Below are 10,403 nucleotides of genomic sequence, written 5' to 3' on the forward strand. Positions count from 1 at the left end.
ATGTATGTTATTTGAGTGACTGATACCCTAAAAGCCCTGATGTGACTATTGTGCAACTATGCATGTGATAAAATTGCACTTGTACCCAATAAATGTGTACCAAAAAAAAAAAAGAAAAAGAAAGAAAAGACTTCACAAAGGATGAGCAGATTCACAAGGTGGAAGAAAGCCAGGGGACACTCCAAGCTAAGGGAAGCATGTGACCCAAAGCAGGAAAGTACATTCATTCAAACACTTCTATGTGCATGGAATTGGAGTGTGAGTGTGTGGGAGGGAGGGCAGGGACTGACTGAGGCCCAAAAGGGAGGCTGACCAGACTGTGAAGGTTCTGGGGAAGCCATGCTGAGGCATCTAACCTTTATTCAGCAGGGAGTCAGAGAATACTTTTCAGAAAAGGAAGGGCATGACCAGACTTGTCTTTTAACAAGCTTGTTCAAGGAGCTGTTAATCCTGTGGCTGGAGGAATCTTCTCCAACTCCCTACCCTCTAGTCACACGGTTGTAGATGGGGATGAAGTCTGAGTCATGGTTGGTAGCTAAAAATATTTTCTGGACCCCAAATGATAGATGTGATTCCTAAATACAGGAAGAAGAAAGCATTGGCAGAGGGTTCAAGGTGGCTTCTGAGGTCAGGATGGAGTAAAATCTCCTTCTGGGATCTGGAAAAGGCTGCAAGATGACTTTTATAGATTGGTGATTTAGTAGCTGATACTCTGGCAGCCTTGAGGGCGGGTTAACATGAGGTCAGAGAAATCCCAGTTTGGCATTAGCTTAGCCACTGAACAAGTGAGGCAAGAAATGGGCTTGGGCTGTTTTTATCCCCATCATCTGGATGGAGATAAGAGCTGGCTTTGATTTTTCTTGCCCTTTACATCTGAGAAGCCCAGAGTACTTCATGGGCATTCCTTACGATGCTGGTCACTATCTCCTGCAAGAAGCAGGTCAAACAAGGGCAGCCAGAGCTGGAACAGGCACAGATAGTACAAAGAGCCAAGAACCTCTTCGTTCTCTGAAACATCCTTCTTGATCCCCACCCTCTCAATGTCAGAAAGAGGAAACTGACTTGCTCAACTTCTAGTTCTACCTGGAGACAAGATATGTGCACTAAGCAAGCTTCTTCAGGCCAAGAGCACTTGCCTAACAGGAAGAGAAGAGGCAGTGTGGAGGAGAGATTTTGGTATGGTTCCATAGTCAAGCCAACTCTGTTGGGGGTGTGTTATGGGAGCAGGGCCAAGGGGTCTTAAATCAGCTTCCTTATGGTTGCTGATGTGTTTCTAAGTGGCTAGTCTTGGAAAAGAGTGGACTTTAGGGTCTTATTTCCATTTAGGGTTGTACAATCACCAAGTGCAGGATAACTACCCAGTCGAAAACACTGACCAGAGATAAGTCTTCCTGCTTCTGACACTTGTTGCCATGAACCGATCACCAGCTGGGTCTTCATGTGAATGCCTTCTGATGACAAAGAGAGCAGAGAATCCTGAAGCCCACAGCAGCAGGGGGAACTGAGTTAGAACTTGAGGAATGGATCTAGGTCTGCCAGCTCTCAGCCCCATGTTTAAAACTGAGCTCCACAAAATGTCAAATATTTTATTAAAGCCAAAATCCAGTCTGATTTCCAGCTGTGATCCAAATACCATACACAGGTTCAGTTGCCTCTGTGTCACAGAAGCCGCCAGCACTTAGGTTGAGACCTTCTGATCACTCATCTCTCCTCTTCCCTCCTCCGCCAGACCTACCCCTCCAGCCCCTTGTGGGGAGGCTGTGGGCTGGGCTGTGTTCCTTTTCTCCTCAATTTAGCTTTCCTCAAAGGTTCTCTAGTGAATTGGGAAAGGTTCTTAGAGCTTATCCAGAAAAGAAGGGAGAGAGGAAGGAAGGAAATTAAACCTTACAAAATGTCAAGTTATTGAGCTAAGTAGGAGGGACACAGGATCTCATTGGAGCTTTATGAGAACCCACTGAGGTGGGCAGTATTATCCCCAATTTTACAAACGGGGAACTGAAGCTCAGCCGTTAAGCAAGTTGCCAAAGACCGCATAGCCCATGGTGGAAGCGAGGTTAGAGTTCAGGCTCCCTAATTCCTGTCCACATTCAGTCCCAAGTAGAGCTGATCTGAATTCTAGAGAAATCAGTGATGGAGCAAATGCCCCACAGTGCGGATACCTTGGATTGGGTTAAATGGCAGCTCTTGGGGCCACTTGGCTCCAGTTATCTTCATAGCCTCTGCTGGTCCCTTGTCTAATTTCTAGACTGAAGGTTCTTCATATTGTGTGTCAGGGGTTGTGGGGAGAGGAGGGGAGAAACACAGAGGTGGTGCTGCTGGTGATCAGGGAAGGAACCAGCCCATGGCAGAGCCTCAGGTGGCCTGGGCACCTCCCAGGGTGAAGTGTGCTTGTGTGTGTGAGGCATGGTGCAGTTCTGTGAGCTGAGACAGGCAGAGCCCCTCAGGCTAGTCCTGACCCATCCTGAAACTGGGTTTTGTTCTTTATTTATTTTTTATTATTTTTAGACAGAGTCTCGCTGTGTTGCCCAGGCTGTGGTGCCGTGACTAATTTAGAGGTGCTATCATAGTGCACTGCAACCTCAAACTCCTGGGCTCAAGCCATCCTCCCATCTCGGCCTGCTGAGGAGCTGGGACTACAGACGTGTACCACTGCACCCGAGTTAGGGTTTGTTCTAATAAGGAAAATGATATTCCATTACACAGCTTAGATTCCTAAACCTCCATTTAGAAAGTGGATTAAGATCTCTTCTCCCAAAGCCAGTGGCATCCACAGTTAGAGTAAGAACCCAGAGTGGTCTTGGTCTCAAAGTAACCCAAACCTTCCACCTGCCAAGGATGGGGTGGCGTCAGGCTAATCCCGCCACCAAGCCAGCCTGTTAAAAATAATGATTACATAAAGAAAACATCCCGGAAAAAGAACCCCGACTAACCTGTGCTGGACTGGAATGCACGCCTCTTTTTTTTTTTTTTTTTTTCCCAGCCCTGTCAGGTTCTATTTTTTTTTTTAAATTTATTTATTATTATTATACTTTAAGTTGTAGGGTACATGTGCATAACGTGCAGGTTTGTTACATATGTATACTTGTGCCATGTTGGTGTGCTGCACCCATCAACTCGTCATTTACATCAGGTATAACTCCCAATGCCATCCCTCCCCCCTCCCCCCTCCCCCCTCCCCATGATAGGCCCCGGTGTGTGATGTTCCCCTTCCTGAGTCCAAGTGATCTCATTGTTCAGTTCCCACCTATGAGTGAGAACATGGGGTGTTTGGTTTTCTGTTCTTGTGATAGTTTGCTAAGAATGATGGTTTCCAGCTGCATCCATGTCCCTACAAAGGACACAAACTCATCCTTTTTTATGGCTGCATAGTATTCCATGGTGTATATGTGCCACATTTTCTTAATCCAATCTGTCACTGATGGACATTTGGGAAGTGGGCAAAGGATATGAACAGACATTTCTCAAAAGAAGACATTCATACAGCCAACAGACACATGAAAAAAATGCTCATCATCACTGGCCATCAGAGAAATGCAAATACACGCCTCTTGTTCTGACCCACCTCCAGAGTGAAATGAGCCACTTCTTCCTTGCATTGTTGCCCCTGTTCTGCTCATTCACGTGCTTGCTCAGCAGACACCCAAACAAAGCGTTTGGGGTTTGCCCAGCTGTTCTATTTCCAGCCTGTTCAGTTCATTTTAGGCCCTGCAGCCTCTGCCCACAGCCGGGTGCAGTCCCTCCTCCTTCCCCTTCTCTGCCCCTCCCCCTTCCCTGCCTGCTTTTTCTCTCACTGCTCCGTGGCTCCTGCTCCTCTCTCTGCCACTCTCCCTTCCCCCTCCTCCTGCTCTTCGTCTTCCTCTTCTCAGCTTCTGAGATCTGCTTTCAGTCTTCCCCTGTGCTTCCTCTCACCTACCTGCCTCCTTGAATCCCACTCCCAGGAGCTCACAAGTATGTGTAGAAAGGACTTGGGGGCAGCTCCTGGCCCCTGGTCCTCGGGGAGTGGGGGGAGAGGGGAATGGAAGATGGGGCCAAGGTGCCCGCGCACAGGGAGCATCCTTTCGAGCCAGTAGCTGTGTGGGTCTCCCTCTGGCTTCTCACTGCTTCGGGAAGCACACAGGTGTCACCACTTCTGGGTCACCAAGGGGGAAATGGCCATGACAGTGAGTTGCCTCCTGAGCACTGGTGTCCCAAGGCCCTGCCTTAAGCTGGACCTGCCTCCATCCTCTCAGTCAACAGTGAGTGGCCCTAGCAAGGAATTTCTGGAAAAGGGTTTCTAGTGCTTCTGTTGTGCAAGTCAGGCTTGCCAGGCAGGGTCTCTCAGTGTCAATGGGGAAGGACACACACTGAGCACTGTTTACTGCCTGGGTCTAGAGCCACTTCACATATGCCACCTCCATTTACTCGTCTGGGCAAAATCTCTAGATATATCATTATCTCCATTTCACAGACCATGCTTAGAAAGGTTAAGTCATTTGTCCAAGGTCACGTAGCTCACAAGTGGCAAAGCCAGTGGAGCAAGAATTAGCAATCTGGCCATGGACCAGGAATCGATGGCAGTGGTGGTGCTGGTGCCAAGCGGCTGGCCACAGAGCCAGCGTAGGAGCATGGTCAAAATTGCCTGTGAAATCTATCTGTGAGATCTCCGTCAAATTACTCTCTGGTTTCCTCACCTGTAAAATGTGAGTGATAAAAATAGCCCTTACCTCCTGGCGTTGCTCTGATCCATTAAGCCATGTAGGGGGCTTGGGCTGGTCGTAAACACTCAATCCATGTTAGCTATTATAACTTCCAGAGGCACCTGCCCTCTGACTCTGGAGGAACACCCAAGTCCTTGAGAGAAAGCCAGAAGAATGATAACCTTTTGCCTCCAGTGGTGCTTCAGGAGTTCCAAAGGACCCATCCATCCACTCTCACTTAATTATCATCCCACCTTGGACGAAGGCAGGGGAAGCTTAATTCCCATTCACAGATGTGGAACCTCAAGCCCAGCAATAGCACAGGATTGGCTCCGACCCCTCTGGAAACAACCCTTGCCAGGCTCTTTTTCTATGTCACTTATGTAGCCGGAGTTTCGTCCAAGAGCACAAACCTGAGCACCTAACTAGCACTCAGAGAGTTGGGGTGGGTGCGAGGCTCACAGAACACCACTAATGAAGACTGAGAAGGAAGAAGATGGAGGCAGAAAGTACCCAGGACATGAGCCCTGCCGCTGTTCCAACTTGACTGTGATATAAATTGTAGCTCCTAACATCAGGAAAGAAAGGCCCAGATGGCTGAAGCCTGGAGAGTTGAGGGGAATGGGGAACTTTGGAAGGGAGCACTGATGGTGAGGGTGGCGTGGGTGAGAGGAAACTTGGCTGGCACATGGTGGTGGGATGGCAGAGTGAGAGGCCCAGGATCCCAGATAATTATTCTGGACAAATCTTATGATCCAACCATGGACTAGAATGATAGGGGTGAAGGACAGAAGTCAGCAAAGCGCAGCTAATTCATTCAGTCCTTATTCACTCACTCATTCCTTTGTTCACCTTTGAGCTCCTGACCACTGAGCAGGGGTTGGAGGTAAAATCATCAATAAGGAAGGCATCCATAAATGAGTAAACAAGCAACAAGTTATCACTGCGGTAGGTGCTATAATGGAGGAATATACAAGGGTCTGTGAGAGCATAAAAGACAGAGGAATTCTCCCTGGGAGAGCCCAGGAAGGATTCTCAGAGGTGACAGTTGAGTGGGTCTTGAGGGATGAGTAAGAGTTTGCCAGGCTGAGGACACAATAGTGGAATGTAAGAGGGGAGCACAAGGAGCAGGAAGATCTTCCAGACAGAGGCAGCTTCTATTGCATATCACTTTGGATTTCTCTTTTGTGTGCCACGTCCTTCTTTGTTCATTGGAATCAGGCCAGAATTCCTTGCAGAGCTCTGGCCTCTAATTTGACCCACACAGGAAGTTTTGGATTTCTTCCCCTCCTAATCAAAAAATTATCTATCCTGCTTGGAGCCCTCTAGTGCTAGGACTTCCTATCACAGAGAACAAGGCTCTTACTCCACAAGTTGAGAGAAGGTCAACAGTCCTGTCTCCTGGGAAATAAAATATTTGCATACTAAATTCATACTAGAGTGCTGATGACTGACACAAGATATTTGCTTGTGCATAGATCAGAAAATGAAGAGAGTGAAGAGAGCAAGACGACTCTGGCAATGTGTGTGTATGTTTGGGGGCCAGTACGTAAGGGGACAGTAGTTAGCAAGAGCCTCTGGCAGGGATGGGAAAGAATGCAAGAGAAAGATGGATAGTATTAGAGAGCAACTCTCCAGTCCTGTCCAGGGAAACCCAGCTTGTCACCACCTAACACTGAGGCCCAAAGGGAACCTGGTATCACTGCTGCCCTCAACATCCCGCCCCCGGGCGCCCTGGGAGCTGGTTGCCATCTCTAGTGGGGTGCTGAAATGAGGTCCCTAATCGATTTTCTAGGAGGGCAAATAGTGTCGTCCCCTCAGGGGTGGAGCCCGTCCTGGGGCACACAGCGGGATGCTGCCGGGGTGTTGGAAGGGGGCTGATTGTGACTCCTGTTCCCTGGTACTGTGGCTGCCTGGTGCGGTGAGAGGATAGCACAGACTGGTCTCTCAGCAGTCTAATTAGGAGGGAGGCCCCAGGAGCAGCTTTGCTGTGGTGGCAGCCCTGGTGGTGGTGGTGGTGGCCGTGGTAGTGGCACAACTCTGCTTCCCATGGCAGCTTAGGAGCCGCCACCCCAGGGAGGGTCACCGTGGCAACGGCTACTCTGGGAACAGATCCTCCGGGCCTCTGAGGCTGGCCCCTGGTCTTCTCGAGGGCAGCTGGCAGGCCTGGGCCGGGCATGGGGAGGAGGCAAGGCACCTGTCTCTGAGCCAGGCCTCTGGGGCCCCAGGGCTGAGGCATGGAGGAAAACCGGTGTTTGTCTTCCTTCGTTTGCTATGAACATTTGATCACTGATGCTAGGTTTGGAGTTAATCGTCCTTAGACCAGGGGCTCAAAATGAGGAGCTGAGGGGAAGGGAGCTGAGGGGAGTCTCCAGGGATCTCAGAGATGGAACTGGGCCTCAGGTTAAGGAATCTTGGGCTCTGGTCCCTCCAGAAGTCTCTGCAGGAGCAGTCTCTCCTGCCCCAGGCAGCCCGGGGTCTGTGAGCTGAGAGCTCAGGGTGCCCTCGGTGTCAGTGGCAGGCTGGAGGAGCCCTGCTGTCCCACCTAAGGCTGGGGCAGACCCAGGAGGCTCTGAGAAGGCGTGGGGTAGGGTTCTGGCTTGGGGTGGACACCGGGCCAGGGTTCTCTTTCCCTCTTTCCCACTCCCTGACCTCACTGCCCTCCCTTCTCTTCTTCACTTTTCATCAACCCCTTTGCCCCTCCCTCCTCTTCCTCTTTCCTTCTTTCTCACTCTTCCTTCTTATTCATTGCTTCCTTTCTCACCATCTTCTTCAGTCACTTCAACATTTTGCTGAGCACCTACTCTTTATGGACCACCAAGCTAGGCCCTCGAGTGGGAGCTGGGATGAACCAGCACCTCTGAGCAACTCGCCACTGTGGGAAGAGGAATTTGACAAGTACCAAAAAGTACCAGGTAGAAAAAATGGTAGGTTCTAAAAGGAAGAGAGAGGAAGGGCTATGGGAACTCTCTCTCTCTCTAAGGCTTCCTCATTATTCTGACAGTTTCTCAGGCAGGAAATGCATAATGTAAAAAAAGCTTTCACGTTATTCCCCAAGGACTCCCAGGAATGTCCTAGAAGTGAGGTGCAAAAGCCAGCTGGAGACAGGGCTTGTGACGGATAAGAGAGGATGGAGTTCAGCAGCTGCTTGTGCCAGGCCTATCTCCAGCCCATTCATTCATTTGTTCATAAAATATTTACTGAGCCCCTCTAGGCCCTAGCAACTTACAGGGAAGCAGGCAATACACAATTTATAGTTACAAAGGACTGTAAGTACCATGAAGAAAATGCACTGGCTGCAGTGATGGAAACTGACAGAGGCAGAGGGGCGTGGATGTGTGAGGGGAAAATGCCTCACCAAGAAAGTGAAATTTACAGCCAGGTCTTCTTGGTCAAGAGAAGGAGGTGGGGTGAGGCTGGGCTAGGGGTAAAGTGGTCCCTGTGAGGGAACAGCAAGTGCAAAACCACTGAAGGTGAGAGAGCTGGGGATGTGTGGGAAACTGATAGCAAAGTGAGCTGCTGGTCTCAGGGGCTGACAGCAGAGGCACGAATAGGTCTGCGGAGGCAGGAAGGGCCTGAGGAGCAGCAGGGCCTCACAGGCCCTCCTAAGGAGTCTAGATTGTACACGAAGTAGGAACCCAGCCATTGACAGGGTTATAAGCAGGGGTGACATGATCTGATCCAGTTTCCATTTGAAGACACTCTCTCTCTGGTGGCTGGGTGGCGACTGGTGGCAGAAGGGCAGATGGGACCCAGGGAGACCTGGGAGGAGGCTCCTGCAGGAGTCCGGCTGCAGGAATGGGGTGAAAAGCAGGAAATGCGAAATCCCTAACATGTATTTCAGAGCTAGAAATGTAGAACTTGGTAACGGGTTGGAATATGGGTGGGAGACATTTTTTGTCTATTTGTCTTCTGGCCTCTCTCCCTGATTAGAATGTAAGTCCCATGAGGGCAGGGATCCTGTTGGTCTTGTTCACCATTGTTTCCCTAACGACAGAGTACAGATGTTTCATAAAGATTTAATGCATGAAAAATGAGTGAGTGAATTAAGGAATGAGAGGGTAGTTTTGACAACATCTGTCTCAGCCTCAAGGTGGATGGTGGCAGCACACTGAGGGCGACCGGGGAGGCAGAAGGGTGGGATCACAGCTCAGCATCAGGGAGCTGTGAAGACACCCAGGCACAGCCACGCAGGCGTGTTTGTGAGCAGGGAGAGCATGGGGAAAGGGGTGTCTGTTTGGGTTCCTGTTGTACACCCAGCATGTAGAGCAGTACCTGGGACAGAGATGCTACATATGTTTGCTGAATGAATGAAAAAATGAATGAATGGAGCTGATAGGGGATTTCTGGACTGGAACTATACCTGTGAATGACATCAGCACCTGGAAGATGTTTAAGGCAATGGGAGGGGATGAGGTCACCCAGGAAAGAGTATGTGGAGAGAGAAAGGGAGCAAGCCCTAGCCCCTACCAGCAACCAGAAATTAGCAACTCTGCTAATTTCAGAAGCAGAGACCCTAACTCAGCCCCAAGTGGAAGCCTACATTTCTGGTAGACTTGTATTAAATGGCTATAGCATATGCTTGCTAACCACTGCTCTTCTAGGGATCCCTGGAGAAGCAGGCAGGTAAGAGCAGGGAGTGGAGGAGCCCCCACAACCCTGTGGGGAAAGAAAGGAGAGGCTTCCAGCACCAACATCAGAAGGCCTCTGACCCCTCTGACTTGCAGCTATAGCCGTTTGGCTCCCTCTCCTCAGCCCCTAAAGCTGGATCAGGCCCAACCGAGGCTGTCCAGGAGACAGCCTTGTCCCCAGAGTCCCCGGCAGCCCTTTAGCGTGATGCTGCATTTTGAATGTGGTTACCATAGCCCCAAGTGACTGAGCCAGCTCACGTGCTACCTCTTGTGTGGGTACCAGTGTATGCACACACAGGGCTTGGAGCCAGGAAAGGAAGGAAAGTGCTCACTGCAATAATGCCACAGGAGCCTCACGAGGGTAGGCACTGGATGACATCACGACCCAGGCCCAGGGCACTCCTGTCACCCCAGACTAGAGGAGACACAGATGTTTCTCTGCCCTGCCCTATACCCCTGATGGGCTGGGAAGAGGCAGAGAAGAATTTAAGGAAAATCTTGCTAGGAAAGGAGTTCATCTGAACCCCGTCTGAATACCTGTGTTCTGGACCTGCCTCCACCACTAACTAGCTGTGCATGCCACGTGAGTCAGAAAGTCTTAGGATTGGAAACAGTCTTCTAATTCCACCTCCCACGCCAAGCAGAAATCCTTCCCACAAACCCTGGTGCAGCACATGATCATCCACTGTGTCTCCAAACATTTTCAGGGAAGGGAACTTCACTACCCCGCAGGGAAGCCCATTTTGATTTGGTAATTTTGTTAGAAAGCTTCTTTTTCAAAAAGCCTGGGAGGACCCACACCAGATGTTAACAGTGTCACCTCTGGGGAAGAAAGTGGGACTGTGGAAGGGTGACAGGGGATTCCCTGTTGATTTGGTTTGGGGATGGTTTCCAATACCTTGTATTAAATAAATGTTTGAGACAGGGTCTCATTTTGTCACCCAGGCTGGGGTGCAGTGGTACGATCATAGCTCACTGTAGCCTCAACCTCCTGGGCTCAAGAGATCCTCCCGAGAAGCTGGGACTACAGGCACATGCCATCACACCTGGCTAATTTTTTTTCTTTCTTTCTTTCTTTTTTTTTTTTTTTTTTTTT

Source organism: Macaca nemestrina, chromosome 1 (genome assembly GCF_043159975.1).
Source record: "Macaca nemestrina isolate mMacNem1 chromosome 1, mMacNem.hap1, whole genome shotgun sequence".
In the NCBI taxonomy this organism is placed as follows: domain Eukaryota; kingdom Metazoa; phylum Chordata; class Mammalia; order Primates; family Cercopithecidae; genus Macaca; species Macaca nemestrina.